Genomic DNA, 17,389 nt, shown 5'->3' with positions numbered 1-17,389 from the left:
TTCCCACGGTGTCAAATGACAGTAGGAGCCCGCATCTGTGATTGGATATAATAATTTTATTTCTATAGCTCCAACATATTCCGCAGCAGTTTACATTTTAGAGGGGACTTGTACATACAATAGACATTACAGCATAACAATAAGCACATAAATCAAAACAGATACCAAGAGGAATGAGGGCCCTGCTCACAAGCTTACAATCTACCTCCTCTCACTGGCGTCAGCTGATGGGACTACTGCTCCCATCAGCCGAACGAATCAAATGCGGTCAATTGATTAGATGGGAGTCTATATAATAGAGAGAACATACAAGAAATTACTCCCAAACACAGCAAAATAGGTGAAAAATAATTTTTTATTTCAACAAGTTTTTTGGAACAAAATCCCCTGAGGGTCAGGCTGGCAACCAATATCTATTATATTTACTCTGTGAAATGTTTGTTTAGCACTTGAATTGTCCTTCTGCTTCTGGAGGTGCCCTCACTGGAGATATATAGTAATCTCTTTTACTTGTGTTTGCACCTTTTAGTGCTCTTTTAGCTCCATGCATTTGCACCTTATATTTTTGCAAGCACTGCACCTTCCTAAACTTTATGGACTCTCTCATAAAAGGCTCTTCCAAATATATATCTTTTTTACATTTGTATAGAATGTTCTAAATATTGTTCTATAAAATGCCATGTATGCGCTTGCACTTAAGTACTATATATATATATATATATATATATATATATACATACACAGTACAGACCAAATGTTTGGACACACCTTCTCATTTAAAGATTTTTCTGTATTTTCATGACTATGAAAATTGTACATTCACACTGATGGCATCAAAATTATGAATTAACACATGTGGAATTATATACTTAACAAAAAAGTGTGAAACAACTGAAATTATGTCTTATATTCTAGGTTTTTCAAAGTAGCCACCTTTTGCTTTGATGACTGCTTTGCACACTCTTGGCATTCTCTTGATGAGCTTCAAGAGGTAGTCACCGGGAATGGTCTTCCAACAATCTTGAAGGAGTTCCCAGAGATGCTTAGCACTTGTTGGCCCTTTTGCCTTCACTCTGCGGTCCAGCTCACCCCAAACCATCTCGATTGGGTTCAGGTCTGGTGACTGTGGAGGCCAGGTCATCTGGTGTAGCACCCCATCACTCTCCTTCTTGATCAAATAGCCCTTACACAGCCTGGAGGTGTGTTTGGGGTCATTGTCCTGTTGAAAAATAAATGATGGTCCAACTAAACGCAAACCGGATGGAATAGCATGCCGCTGCAAGATGCCGTGGTAACCATGCTGGTTCAGTATGCCGTCAATTTTGAATAAATCCCCAACATTGTCACCAGCAAAGCACCCCACACCATCACACCTCCTCCTCCATGCTTCACGGTGGGAACCAGGCATGTAGAGTCCATCCGTTCACCTTTTCTGCGTCGCACAAAGACACGGTGGTTGGAACCAAAGATCTCAAATTTGGACTCATCAGACCAAAGCACAGATTTACACTGGTCTAATGTCCATTCCTTGTGTTCTTTAGCCCAAACAAGTCTCTTCTGCTTGTTGCCTGTCCTTAGGAGTGGTTTCCTAGCAGCTATTTTACCATGAAGGCCTGCTGCACAAAGTCTCCTCTTATCAGTTGTTGTAGAGATGTGTCTGCTGCTAGAACTCTGTGGCATTGACCTGGTCTCTAATCTGAGCTCCTGTTAACCTGCGATTTTTGAGGCTGGTGACTCGGATAAACTTATCCTCAGAAGCAGAGGTGACTCTTGGTCTTCCTTTCCTGGGGCGGTCCTCGTGTGAGCCAGTTTCTTTGTAGCGCTTGATGGTTTTTGCAACTGCACTTGGGGACACTTTCAAAGTTTTCCAAATTTTTCGGACTGACTGACCTTCATTTCTTAAAGTAATGATGGCCACTTGTTTTTCTTTACTTAGCTGCTTTTTTCTTGCCATAAAACAAATTCTAACAGTCTATTCAGTAGGACTATCAGCTGTGTATCCACCAGACTTCTGCACAACACAACTGATGGTCCCAGCCCCTTTTATAAGGCAAGAAATCCCACTTATTAAACCTGACAGGGCACACCTGTGAAGTGAAAACCATTCCCGGTGACTACCTCTTGAAGCTTATCAAGAGAATGCCAAGAGTGTGCAAAGCAGTCATCAAAGCAAAAGGTGGCTACTTTGAAGAACCTAGAATATAAGACATAATTTCAGTTGTTTCTCACTTTTTTGTTAAGTGTATAATTCCACATGTGTTAATTCATAGTTTTGATGCCATCAGTGTGAATGGACAATTTTCATAGTCATGAAAATACAGAGAAATCTTTAACTGAGAAGGTGTGTCCAAACTTTTGGTCTGTACTGTGTGTGTGCGTGTATATGTGTATATATATATATATATATATATATATATATATATATATATATATATTATGAGCCTTGCTAAATTTACATATAGGAACTGTCCTTTTATAATGATTTTCTTGCTACTAACATAACTTTTATGCCTGAATGCATTCCCGGTTATATGTATACCTTTAATAACCACTAGGTGGTAGTGTTACTGTTATACTTGTATACTAACCTACAATCTCTGCTGCTGGTGGCAATATATGCTTATAACTAACAAAGACTATCTGGTACTTCCAATCTAGTGAGAACAGGTGCACACTAGGAGCAGCCACCTCCATATACAATATACCAAAAAAATTGCACTCTTTCGTGCTAAAACATGTAGACATGGAATATATGAAATATAAATAACAATACTGCTCTGGATAATAAGAAAAAAATTGAGACTCTTAGCACATAATTTGTCCAATTCATGCATGCCCAGCAACCAACGACAAGGTGTTCTCAAACTGCTGGGACCCTACATTTATATTGTGAATACCTTTCTTAGGCTGTAGTCTGAATTCCTGGGTAAATTTGGATACCTCTCTTTAAAGCCTGTATTTATGGGTAGGTAGGATCCTGCTGTTATTTAAACCACCACATGCTGGAGGACTGAGTGCTCGGTCAGAGAGCTAATATACAAATAACAAAGACTGACTGGCACTTCCAAGCTAATGTGAACAGGTGCTACCTACCTATTTATGAATAGGTCCTACCTATCCATAATTATAGGCTTTAAAGAGCGGTATCCACATTAACCCAGGAATTCAGACTTCAGCCTAAGAGAGGTATTCACACTATACACGTAGGGTCCCAGCAATTTGAGACCACCTTGTCGGTTGCTGGGCATGCACGAATTGGTCAAATTAAGTGCTAAGCGTCTAAATTTTTTTCTTATTATCCAGAGCAGTATTGCTATTCATATTTCATATATTCCATGTCTACATGCTTTAGTACAACTGAGTGCAACTTCTTTTGTATATAATCAGGGCTGCCACTAGAAATTTCGGGGCCCCATACTGGCAACATTTTCGGGGCCCCCTTGAGACTCCGCCCAGGCTCCACCCCTCGAACTGTCCACAGTCCCACCGCTCTCTCTTGGAAAAACTCCACTTCTCATCTATCGCACATTAACAGTTCCCATCACCAGATCACACATATAGCCGGCAGCTTTTGTTTTAGCCAAAAGATTTTTTAAGCCACCACCATAACACGGTAGACACTTTTGGCTGGGCCCTACTCTACTGTAACCTACTAAATATTTGTTAAAATATGCAATACAATTTAGGCATATTTTGATTTATTTTTCAATTTTTAAAATGACCAATAATATCACATACAAGGAACAAATACAACACCATGATCAGACCACATATTACCACCAGTGACCGAATAATATCACATACAAGGAACAAATACCACCGCACCATGACCAGACCACATATTACCACCACATAGTGACTGAATACAATACTGATCAGTAATAAAAAAAAAAACACAATACTAATATCACCATCAGTGCCATTATACACAGGAAATGTGTACTTAGTATGCAGTGTCTGTGTACAGGTTATACAGTGATCACCGGTGACATTATACACAGGAGCTCTGTATATAGTATACAGTGTAGTGTCAGTGTATAGGTAACACTGACTCACCAGTTACGTCTCTAGGTGAAGTCCTTCATCTTTCATCCAGCACAGACCGCCAGCCAGGACTTGTCTCTGCAGGAAATAACAGTTATCTCGAGCTCTGCTTGCAGAACATATTACTTAATTTTTTTCAACTTCTACATTACACCACATGAAGAAAAAAAGGCGACATAGTGTCACTCTACACAGTAACAGGACCGCCCCCCCATTTAAGACAGTGTCCCCAAAAAATAAAATAAATACATCACTGCAATAATAATATCCCTTAATTAGCCCCTATGGTAATAATAATATCCCCCACCCTGGCCCGTGTGTCTCATTCCTGGCTCCAGCCATATGTTCACCCATCCTGCCCTCATGACAAAGTATCCATCCTGCCCCATATGATCTCCCCATCCTGCCCCATCGGTCTCCATCGTATCCATCCTGTCCCATGATCCTGCATGATCTGTCTCCAACCCTGCTCCATCTGTCTCCAATCATGCCCCCATGTCTTTCATCCTGCACCGTGTCTCGAATCATACAGTGTATCTCCATTCTGCCCCGTGTCTCCAATCATGCCCGTATCTCCATTCTGCCCCCTATGGCTCCAATAATGCCCCCATGTGGCTCCATTAATGCCCCCATGTGGCTCCAATCATGCCCCATGTGTCTCCATTCTGCCCCATCTGTCTCCAGTCATGGCCCCAGTGTCTCCAGTCATGCCCTGTATCTCCATTCTGTCCCTGTGTCCAGCATTCTGTCAGTGTCCAGCATTCTGCCCCTGTATCCAGCATTCTGCCTGTGTCTCATAGTCTGCCCCTTGTGTCCAGCATTCTGCCCCCCCGTGTCCAGCATTCTGCCCCCCGTGTCCAGCATTCTGCCCCCCGTGTCCAGCATTCTGCCCAAGCGTGTCCAGCATCTCTGCCCCAGCGTGTCCAGCATCTCTGCCCCAGCGTGTCCAGCATCTCTGCCCCAGCGTGTCCAGCATCTCTGCCCCAGCGTGTCCAGCATCTCTGCCCCAGCGTGTCCAGCATCTCTGTCCAGCGGGCTCGGGCCCGCACGTCAATAGCGTGCCGCAGCGCCTGTAGGGGGGCCCGGTGAACAGATGAGACGGGGCCCGATGCGGGCCCCCTCTGCCCACCGGGCCCCATACGCCAGTCATGGCTGTAATGCCCTGATGGCGGCCCTGTATATAATATATGTATATGTACCTACTCATAAATAGGTAGGTAGCACCTGTTCACACTAGCTTGGAAGTGCCAGTCAGTCTTTGTTATTTGTATGTTAGCTCTTTGACTGAGCACTCCGCCTTTCAGCATGTGGTGGTTTAAATTACAACAGGATCCTACCTACCCATAAATAGAGGCTTTAAAGAGAGGTATCCACATTTCCCCAGGAATTCAAATTTCAGCCTAAGGCTACTTTCACACTAGCGTTAACTGCAATCCGCCACAATGCGTCGTTTTGCCGAAAAAACGCATCCTGCAAAAGTGCTTGCAGGATGCGTTTTTTCCCCATAGACTTACATTAAGCGACGCATTGCGACGGATTGACACACGTCGCAACCGTCGTGCGACGGTTGCGCCGTGTTGTGGCGGACCGTCGGGACCAAAAAACGCTACATGTAACGTTTTTTGCTCACGACGGTCCGCTTTTTCCGACCGCGCATGCGCGGCCGGAACTCCGCCCCCACCTCCCCGCACTTCCCCGCACCTCACAATGGGGCAGCGGATGCGCTGGAAAAATGCATCCGCTGCCCCCGTTGTGCGGCGGAGACAACGCTAGCGTCAGGAACCTCGGCCCGACGCACCGCGACGGGCCGAGCCCGACGCTAGTGTGAAAGAAGCCTAAGAGAGGACATTGAGTCCTTCTTATCTAATCTTAGTCTTCCTTCTCTGTCTTAAGGTACCTTCACACATAACGATTTCGTTAACGATATCGTTGCAATGTCACGCTTTTGGTGACATAGCAACGATCCCGCTTAACGATCTCATTATGTGTGACAGCGACCAATGTTCAGGCCCCTGCTGGGAGATCGTTGGTCGTAGGGAATGATCAGGACCTTTTTTTGGTCGCTGATCACCCGCTGTCATCGCTGGATCGGCGTGTGTGATTCCGATCCAGCGATGTGTTAACTTGTAACCAGGGTAAATATCGGGTTACTAACGCAGGGCCGCGCTTAGTAACCCGATATTTACCCTGGTTACCATTGTAAAAGTTAAAAAAAAAAGAAACCGTACATACTCACATTCCGATGTCTGTCACGTCCCCCGCAGTCAGCTTCCCGCAATGACTGTGTCAGCGCTGGCCGTAAAGCAGAGCACAGCGGTGACGTCACCGCTGTGCTTTGCTTTACGGCCGGCGCTGACACAGTCATTGCGGGAAGCTGACGGCGGGGGACGTGACAGACATCAGAATGTGAGTATGAAGTGTTTTTTTTTTTTTTACTTTTACAATGGTAACCAGCGTAAATATCGGGTTACTAAGCGCGGCCCTGCGCTTAGGAACCCGATGTTTACCCTGGTTACCCGGGGACTTCGGCATCGTTGAAGACAGTTTCAACGATGCCGAAGTCGTTCCCCTGATCGTTGGTCGCTGGAGAGAGCTGTCTGTGTGACAGCTCCCCAGCGACCACACAACGACTTGCCAACGATCACGGCCAGGTCGTATCGCTGGTCGTGATCATTGGTAAGTCGTTTAGTGTAACTGCAGCGCCCCAGAGACCTGGTCGTTGCAGTAACATCGCTCCGCTGCTAAGGGGAGTGATGGTACGTCTGATGGCACTGAAGGAGTTCACCTGACCAGGTATCACAGACACCAATACACTTCATAGTCTGGCCTCCAGGGGGAGCTAAGGGTGCTATGTATTAGGCCACTCCTCCACAATCTGGTAAAACTGGGGGTTAGATAGGAAGTTAGAAAGAAAGCTGACTGGGTTGGAACAAGGCAACATCCTGTGGCAGAGGGTGTTGCAGGGGAAGATTCAGGGGGGTCCCTGTCAGGGGTGGGATCCTGACAGAGGCCTAGCGAACAGAAAGAACGTTATGGGACCGCGCCTGCACTTCATCGCGGCGGTACCCCAAGAAAGGACAAGAAGCGAGGTTTATTGTGAAGAGTGAGAAACGAGATCAATGCAACAAGGAGAAAACACCAGTAGGAGTCGTGCTGTAAGATCGAGGCAACATCCTACTGAGGCGTGTAGCCAGTGGCCGGAAACGCCGAGGAAGTACTGGCTCCAAGCCTTACTTCAAACCAACGGCAGGACAGTCAGTTATAGGCGGGCTGTCTCACCTAAATCACCTAAGCAGACATAGGGGGCAACAGTGGGAGAGGGGCGACTCTAGGGTCCCGGAAGAACTCCAGGCCTACCCGTCATACGGGTGCGTCCTATCCATATCATCTGGGGGACGGAGAAGAACGTCAGAATCAGTTGTGAGGGAACATCAGAAACAGACACAACAGTTGTGAGGACTATCCCGTGGTGCTCAGCAGGGAAGGACTACAACACACAAGCGCTAGAAGGAAGGCACAGATTTCCACCTGCAAAGGGAACTCTGTAGGTGCCATTGGACCGGCCGGTCTCAGACAGCCCTGTTAACCGTACTCTGGATTGAGGATCCTGAAGCCTTCAGTAAAGAGGTAAAGAGACTGCAACCCTGTGTCCTCGTTATTCATCGCACCCTGCACCACACATCATCATTTTCAACTTTTACTGGACGCCCCTTAGCAGGGTCACGGACCGGGTCTAGCCACCGTGACAATCCCAGAACCGAGACAGAGAGGCCCGGTACCGGGTACCCCTCGGCCCTGCGGCGGTGGGGGCGCTCCATAACGGTACCATAAGGCTCAGTTGGAACAGGTGAGTGCCCCTCTTACTAATGCAGAAATAAAGAAAAACATCTCATCTCTATCATCACATAAAGAGCCGAGCCCTGATGTTTTTTCAAACATGTATTATAAAGTCTTTATAGGTCAGTTAACTCCATATGTGACAGAAACCCTTCAGTATGCTGTTTCTCAGGGTTTATTTCCCAAAGAGATGTTATCAGCCACTCTAATAACATTACTAAAACCCGGCAAGCAGCTGGACATCCCACAAAATTTTAGAACCATATCTTTATTACAGTGTGTCCGGAAAGTATTTAGACCCCTTTAAATTTTTCACTGTTTCATTGAAGCCTTTTGGTAAAATTAAAAAAGTTCATTTTTTTTCCTCATTAATGTACACTCTGCACCCCATCTTGACTGAAAAAAAACAGAAATGTAGAAACTTTTGCAAATTTAATAAGAAAAACTGAAATATCACATGGTCATAAATATTCTGACTCTCTGCTCAGACACTCATATTTAAGTTACATGCTGTCCATTTCATTGTGATTCTCCTTGAGATGGTTCAACTCCTTCATTGTAGTCCAGCTGTGTTTAATTAAACTGGTAGGACTTGATTTGGAAAGGTACACATCTGTCTATATAAGACCTCACAGTGCATGTCAGCCCAAATGAGAATCATGAGGCCAAAGGCACCGGTCCAAGGAGCTCAGAGACAGAATTGTGGCAAGGCACAGATCTGGCCACGGTTACAACAGAATTTCTGCAGTACTCAAGGTTCCTAAGCACAGTGGCCTCTATAATCCTCAAATAGAAGAAGTTTGAGACCACCGGAAGTCTTACTAGACCTGTCCGTCCAGCCAAAGTAAGCAATCGTGGGAGAAGAGCCTTGGTGAGAGAAGTAAAGAAGAACCCCAAGATCACTGTGGCTGAGCTACAGAAATGCAGTAGGGAGATGGGAGAAAGTTCTACAAAGTCAACTATTGCAGCCCTCCACCATTCAGGCCTTTATGGCAGTGTGGCTCAACAGAAGCCTCTCCTCAGTACAATACATGAAAGCCCACATAGAGTTTGCTAAAAAAAAACACATGAACTCCCAGACTATGAGAAATAAGATTCTTTAGTCTGATGAGACGAAGATAGACCTTTTCGGTGATAATTCTAAGTGGTATTTCTGGAGAAAACCAGGCACTGCTCATCACCTGCCCAATACAATCCCAACAGTGAAACATAGTGGTGTCAGCATCATGCTATGGGGGTGTTTTTCAGCTACAGGGACAGTACGACTGGTTGTCATTGAAGGAAACATGAGTGCAGCCAAGAACAGAGATATCCTGGATGAAAACCTCTTCCAGAGGGCTCTGGACCTCAGACTTGGCCGAAGGTTCACCTTCCAACAAGACAATGATCCTAAGCACGCAGCTAAAATAACAAAGGAGTGGCTTCAGAACAACTCTGTGAGCATTCTTGACTGGCCCAGCCAGAGCCCTGACCTAAACCCGATAGAGCATCTCTGGAGAGATCTGAAAATGGCTGTCCACCAACATTCACCATCCAACCTGACAAAACTGGAGAGGATCTGCAAGGAGGAATGGCAGAAACTCCACAAATCCAGGTGTGAAAAACTTGTTGCATCATAGGGAGGTGTCTGAGCAGCTTTAGTGATTAATGTATACACTACCGTCTTAAGGTCCCTATGTCTGTGCTTCCTGATCATGCTGCCTGAATCCGATCCTGAACCCGTCTTTCTTGTACCTAGTCCTGATCCTGATCTGCCTTCTCTACATCTGCACCTCTACCCTCCTGTCCAGTCTGAAGGCACTCTTGATCCTATACCTGATTTTGTCCTGTGTTCTGTCTAGCCAGCCGTACAGCATCTATTCCTCCTGTTAACCAGTTCCTGGCCGGTCTGGCTCTCATCCCTTCTTCCCTGCCCCTTTGGGGTCAACTGCTGGGGCTTCGGGGTCTGTCCTGGAGTAGCACATGCCATTCACTTACGGCTCAAATCCAACCACACCATCAGGGGCTCTAGTGAAGAACAAGGTGGTAACTTAGCTAAGCCCCTCCAGGCTTTATCCGGTCCATGGCACAGTGGTTCCACAAACAATAAATACCAAAAATATATATGACAATTGTGTCAGAATTCTTTTTGGAGGGGAAACTGTTAATTCCAAAATTTCAATTTAATATATTATGTGTGTAAATTGTTTATTTTGGCTTTAATATATTCTCATAAATTGTGTAGGGATACTTTTTCTATAATTTCTGAGATCAATGGTAACATAAGTTTTCCAGTTAGACGCGATTAAATTTTTGACAACTGAGTAAATTTGTATGGCTATATGTCTCAAATTTTTTGGATTGAATTCTGTATCTAAAGATAGAAGAACAAGATTGGGGGTAATTATCATTTTTTGGTGAGTGATTCTATAAATCAATAATGAGATATCTTTCCACATACAGTATTACCTAGATTTGGACAGTTCCATAAGATGTGAAGTATGTCTCCTTTCAGCCTGCAAACGCGCCAACACAGGAAGATTGGTCTTTATAAGCCTTGGTGACCTATTGGGAGTTAGATACCATCATGTAATGATTTTAGATTTTATAATGGCAATCATGTAAGTTCGAATAAAGAGTATATGAACAGGTATCTAAGTAATACTGTATTTCCCTTGTTCAATAGTAGTTGTAAGTCTAAGGAGGTCTTTTTCCCAATTATGTTTTTTGTTTTGACCATACCTATATAATCATTGAAGAGGTTATAAATGTGACTTGTTGACCATTTTCCTTGTTCAGTGAAATAAAAGGTCTTCTCAACTGTGTGGGTTTCGTGCCCAGAAGAATGACATGTCAATATAGTGAAAAGACAACTTTGGCACTGAAAAGATGACATGCTCATACACACAGACAAGAGTCCAACATTTTGACTTTTTGAGCTCTTTGTCAAAGCAGCCTGTCAATATTATGTGCAAAGAAGATATTTCAAAACACATGAAAAAAAGGAATAAATATTACAATATGCATTAATAGTTATAGATCAGAGGAGTAATAATACAAAATAATGTTCCTCACCGATACAGGTGCATCTCACAAAATTAAAATATCAAACAGTTAATTATTTTCAGTTCTTCAATGCAAAAAGTGAAACTCGCATATTATGTAGTCATTACAAACAGAGTGATCTATTTCAAGTGTTTATTTCTGTTAATCTTGATGATTATGGCTTACAGCTAATGAAAACCCAAAAGTTAGAATACTTTATAACCCCAGCTTGAAAAATGATTTTAAAACGCGAAATGTTGGCCTACTGAAATGTATATTCAGTAAATGCACTCAATACTTGGTCGGGGCTCCTTTAGCATCAATTACTGCATCAATGCGGTGATCAGCCTGTGGCACTGCTGAGGCGTTATGGAAGCCCAGGTTGCTTTGATAGCAGCCTTCAGCTCGTCTGCATTGTTGGGTCTGGTGTCTCTCATCTTCCTCCTGACAATACCCAATAGATTCTCTATGGGGTTAAGGTTAGGTGAGTTTTCTGGCCAATCAAGCACAGTGATACTGTTGTTATGAAACCAGATTTTGGTACTTTTGGCAGTGTGGACAGGCGCCAAGTCCTGCTGGAGAATGAAATTTCCATCTCCAAAAAGCTTGTCGGCAGAGGGAAGCATGAAGGGCGCTAAAATTTCCTGGTAGATGCCTGCGCTTACTTTGGTCTTGATGAAACACAGTGGACCTATACCAGCAGATAACATGGCTCCCCAAACCATCACTGATTGTGGAAACTTCACACTAGACCTCAAGCAGCTTGGATTGTCTGTCTCTCCATTCTTTCTCCAGACTCTGGGACCTTGATTTCCAAGGTCTAGTGTGAAGCATTCACAATCAGTGATGGTGCGGGAGCCATGTCATCTGCTGGTGTAGGCCCACTGTATTTTGTCAAGACCAAAGTCAACGCTGCCGTCTACCAGGAAATTTTAAAGCACTTCGTGCTTCCCTCTGCCGACAAGCTTCTTGGAGATGGAAATTTCATTCTCCAGCAGGACTTGGCACCTGTCCACACTGCCAAAAGTACCAAAATCTGGTTTAAAAACAACAGTATCTCTGTGATTGATTGGCCAGAAAACTTGCCTGACCTTAACCCCATAGAGAATCTATTGGGACATTGCCAAGAGGAAGATGAGAGACACCAGACCAAACAATGCAGATGAGCTGAAGGCTGCTATCAAAGTAACCTGGTCTTACATTACACCTCAGCAGTGCCACAGGCTGATCACCTCCATGCCACGCCGCATTGATGCAGTAATTGATGCAAAAGGAGCCCTGACCAAGTAGTGAGTGCACTTACTGAACATACATTTCAGTAGGCCAACATTTCGCATTTTAAAATCATTTTTGCAAGCTGGTGTTATAAAGTATTCTAATTTACTGAGATAATGACTTTTGGGTTTTCATTGGCTGTAAGCCATAATCATCAACATTAACAGAAATAAACACTTGAAATAGATCACTCTGTTTGTAATTACCTGTACATGAATAATAATAATAATCAAGATGATATTGCCCTGTAAGCATCAATGAAAGTACATGCAAAAACACATAGGAAGTACAAGGAACATCTCCAGGAAAAAAAAATGTGAGAAATCTGAAAAATAGTGGAGCAGTCATATAATATATAAATGGCTGAATGAGAAGGAAAGCAGGAATAAGACAGAATTTAAGTCTGAAAGAGGAAAGTCAAAACAGAAAGGAGAGACACAAGAATTGCAAGTATGTCAGATAAGATAAAAATAAAGCAACTGATAATATTGGTAGACGTATACCTGTAAGAATGGCGGTGGCAGTGTCTTGCCACACTGGGTGCTGACCAGTGAAGAGGATAATAAAGGGTCAGGTGGAGGAGTATAGACCAGGTATGGTATGTGAGACAAAGTGTCTAGTATGGACGCCTGACTCAGTGAGGGGGGCATAATAATGGCGGGTGTTCATGTATTGAATGCTGCACTAAGAAGATAGGTGGAAGGCGCAGTTTATGATGGTAAGTAAAATGCAAATAGACTCTTGCTATGTATTTAGTGTTGCACAGGTGAACACGGGTCTTTTAACCACCAATCACCAGAAAGCTGCAGAGTTGAGTCCGGGTCCGAGAGTAACGCAAACAACTGGCTCATGTAAATCCGCGAGTGTCCAATATACACATGCGGCTGCGGAGCCGAACAGCTGATGAGCTGGAGCGATCCAGGAAGCCGGGTTCCCTCTGCAGCTTATTCGGTAAGCGCTATGGCTTGCCAAATAAGCCCTGACCCGATCAAATTCACCCATCTCTAATCACTAGTAATAATGCTTCATCTGTAATTATTCGGAGTGATAATGCTCCCCTGTGTCTCCTTACAGGTATACAGCACCCTATAGAAATATCCCTCTCTCCTACCTTATGATAATAATGCTCCCCTGTGCCTCCTTGCAGCCATACAGCACCATACAGTAATAATTTCCCCATGTGCTGCCTTATAACAATTCCCTGTGTCTCCATTAATAATACTCCCCCTTGATCTCTTATAATAATATCATTGTACATCCTTATAATAATAAAACACGTCAGTTGATCTTGTTGATAGATTCAAAAAACGTGGGTATCCCCCCGCCATTTTAAGCACTGCCTATGACAGGGCGGTTGCTACAGATATTTCCATCACCCCCCAGAAAAAACATGAGAAAAAGTTCGTGTTCAGTTTTTAATTCGGCCCACTTGACAATCACATCAGAGCAGTCATCCGCAAAAATTGGCAGATTTTGCGACAAGATAATGACTTAAAAGAAATTGTTGATAGGGGACCTTTATTTGCCAGCCGCCGGAGTAGAAACATCAGGGATAGTGTAGTCCGCAACCGCTTTGTGACAAATAGAAATAATTGGCTCACAGACAGCATTCCCAAAGGAAACTTTAAATGCGGGAGTTGTAATTTCTGTAGATATCATTATACAGGAAACACGGTTAGAGTGGGCCACATACAACATGTAGTACCGGACTTTATATCCTGCAGGACCACTCACGTTGTCTATATCCTTTTCTGCCCATGCAGGAATTTCTATATTGGCAAAACGGTTCCTTGTAGATTGTAAGCTCGCGAGCAGGGACCTCACTCCTAATGTCACTGTTTAAATTGTCTTAACTTGTATTGAATTTGTCTGTCTTAACTTGTATTGAATTTGTCTGTATAAGTCCCCGCTTAATTGTAAAGTGCTGCGGAATATGTTGGCACTATATAAATAAAGATTATTATTTATTATAAAACGGTTCGCCCCCTTTTTGTCCGCATCAGGGAACACTTCAATTCTGTTAGAACAGGCAAGAGGGCTCCGAGATTAATAGATCATATTTGCACTTACCATGCAGGTAATGCCGAGGTATTGAGATTCGCTGGGTTAGAACGGGTCTCCCTGCCAGAGGGAGGAGGCGATTTGTGTCGCCTCCTACTACGCAGAGAGGCCAGATGGATTCTGCGCGCTGATACGGCAGGACCATCTAGACTAAATGAAAAAGTCGATATGTCGGTCTTTTTGTAATGTACCCATTGTTGGTCTCTAATGCTTAATCCTGTCTTAATTTGTGATCACAGAGTTTGTTTTTAAATTTCATTCGTTGTTTTTAAATGTAATAATGTTTAGGTTTTGAGGATTGATGGGGAGGAGTTTGTGACTCAGGTGGGTCTATAAATCACTCCCTTGATCCATTCAGCGTCTGGACCCGTTGAAGTGCCGTGAAGCACGAAACGGCCGTTGTCCGTAGCTGACATCATCCCTCCCTGCTGTTTGCTTTTTAGAATGTCCAAATAAAGTGATGTTAAACCCACCAGGGTAAGTGCGCTCCTACTTTTTTCTATTTTTCTCGTTGGATCCTGTTCATATTTTCTGGATGCGGCACCCCTAGGTGTGGAAGATACGTACAGCCGTCACAACCTTAAGAGTGCTGGATTGGTAGTAATCCACTTTGGGGGTGCTCACGGATCAGCAGTGCGGATGTGTGTTTTCTTTATTTTTTGTATTAATAATATCATTGTACATCCTTATAATAATAAAACACCCCTCTGTACTTTCTTATTCTGTGCTTCCCCTATAATGATAACGATCCCCCATTTTGCCTCTTTATAATAATGACACTCAGTGCCTCTTTATTGTAACAGTGCTCCTGAGTAAAGTTGTACATAGAAACAACAGGTCCCATAGCAAAAGCCCTATCACATCACAGTCAAAGAAGGGCATACCTTTCTAAGGCATTGAGAGGGATCTGTATTGTGGCACTTACAGTTATTTTGCCACTACTGAAGTCCCTAAGTGGTCTCACCCCCTAGAATGCTCCTTTTATGACCCCCATAGAGTGTGATTGCCCCACAAACACCACACAAGGTATGATGTCTCAGCACCCCACACAGTAAGATGGTCACTACAACCCCCATACAGTATGGTATTCACCATAGCCCCTAATATACAGTATGATGTCCTCCATTGGTTCTTAGATAAAGTATGATGTCCACCAAAGCCCCTCATATAGTATGATGTCCCTCATAACAACCAGTTACAGTATGATGGTTACCACAGTCCTCCATACAGTAAGATGGTTACCAAAGAACTCTACATAGTATGATTGTCCCCACAGCCACCCCACACCGTATAATGTCCACTATAGCTACTCTACACAATATAATGTCCACCACAGCCACCCCACACAGTGTAATGTCTACCACATCCACTCCAAAAAATATAATGTCCACCACAACCACCATACACAGTATGATGATCCACTACAGCTACCCTACACAATATGATTGTCCCCCACAGTCCCGCATACAGTATAATAACCTTCTACAGCCACCTCACACAATATAGTGGTCCCCTCTCAACCACCCCACACAGTATGATGAGTCCCCTACAGCATGATAATCCCCCACAGCTCCAATACAGAATGATGATTCCCCCACAACCCACCATATAGTTTGATAGTTGCCCCTAGAACTGATCTAGATGTGTGGTGAGCACATGGAACCCTCAGGTGCTCCACATAAGTTTATAATTTTGAGCCATAAAAATAAAATTTTCCCCACAAATATGATTTTAGCACAAAATATTGCATTTTCATAAGGGTAACAGGATAAATTGTACCATACGATTTGTAGTGAAATTTCTCCTGAGTACGCCGATACCCCATATGAGAGAGAAAACTACTCTTTGTGCGCACGGCAGGGCTCAGAAGGGAAGGAGTGTCATTTGACTTTTGAATGTAAAATTTCCTGGAATCATTAATGGACATCATGTCCCATTTGGAGAACCCCTGATGTGCCTAAGTAGTGGAAACTCCCCACAAGTGACCCCATTTTGGAAACTAGACCCATCAAGGAATGTACTTAGATGTCAGGTGAGCACCTTGAACCCTCACGTGCTTCACAGACATTTATAACATTGAGCTGTAAAAATAAAAAAATCACACTTTCCCCACAAAAATGTTATTGTGGATCCAAATTTTGTTTCATAGGGGTGTAAGCAGGTTGCGGGATGCAGTGACGCATGAGAGGCAGAGCAAGGGTTAATAGTTTTAATTTAACAGGGGATACTCCACGCAGGGAGATAAACAATTAAATGAGAGTTAAGCAGTTCAAGGGTAGGCAAAATGTAGAGTTAATGGGCAATAAAAAAGATATTGGCAGCTCTTTAAATCACTTATCGTGTCAAAAGCTTCCCAGTCTTCTGCCGAAGCTTGGAGGATGGCAGAGCCAACAACGGCTGACGCGGTGCTGTTCCAGTGGGGTCTTGCAAACAATGGTCTGTCTTCTGGCGGCAGCCGTCGTTCTCCATTACCGTCGGATGAGCCCCTAGTCCATAAGTTGGTGCGGCCAGGATGAGAAGGGCCGCAGCACTTGCAGGGTCCAATGTGAGGTGATCAGCAGCAATGGGCCAGGTAAGCTGCAGAAGTTCATCTGCTACTCGGCTCTCCCTAGGCAGCCCGTGCACTGTACACCCAGCCACGGGGCACGCAGTACCTCTCAGTCACGCAGATGCAGGGCACCCGGCACCTTGGTCTCTGACAGGCACTCGGGTGGTGGTCGGAGCTGGCGGGCGCAGACCGACGTGGCGTGGGTGCTCAGGGAATGGAGCAGACCCCTTAGCCTGCTGCACGCTGCCTGTCCGCAGGAAAACTAACCTCTGCCCCACGTGCTTTTGCTTTTGTACGCCCCCTGCTTCCGGATCAGGGGTTCTGTCCGGGCCCTTATGCCTTTCCCTGGACAATAGGGGACGCAGCCTCAGCAGTTCCGGACCCGGCATGGTACAAGTGCCCGCAGTCCGGTTCTCCTTACAGGGGTAACAGGAGAAATTGCACCATACAGTTTGTACTACACTCCCCAATGAATTCATCTAGGGGTGCAGTGATCATATTAACACCACATGTGCCTCACAGAATATTATACCACTGAGTGGTGAAGAAAGAATAAATTACATTTTTAACACTAAAATGTTGTTTTAGCCTCAAGTTTTT

The sequence above is a fragment of the Ranitomeya variabilis genome, chromosome 5, assembly GCF_051348905.1.
Source record: "Ranitomeya variabilis isolate aRanVar5 chromosome 5, aRanVar5.hap1, whole genome shotgun sequence".
NCBI lineage: Eukaryota > Metazoa > Chordata > Amphibia > Anura > Dendrobatidae > Ranitomeya > Ranitomeya variabilis.
This window is presented reverse-complemented; position numbering follows the sequence as displayed.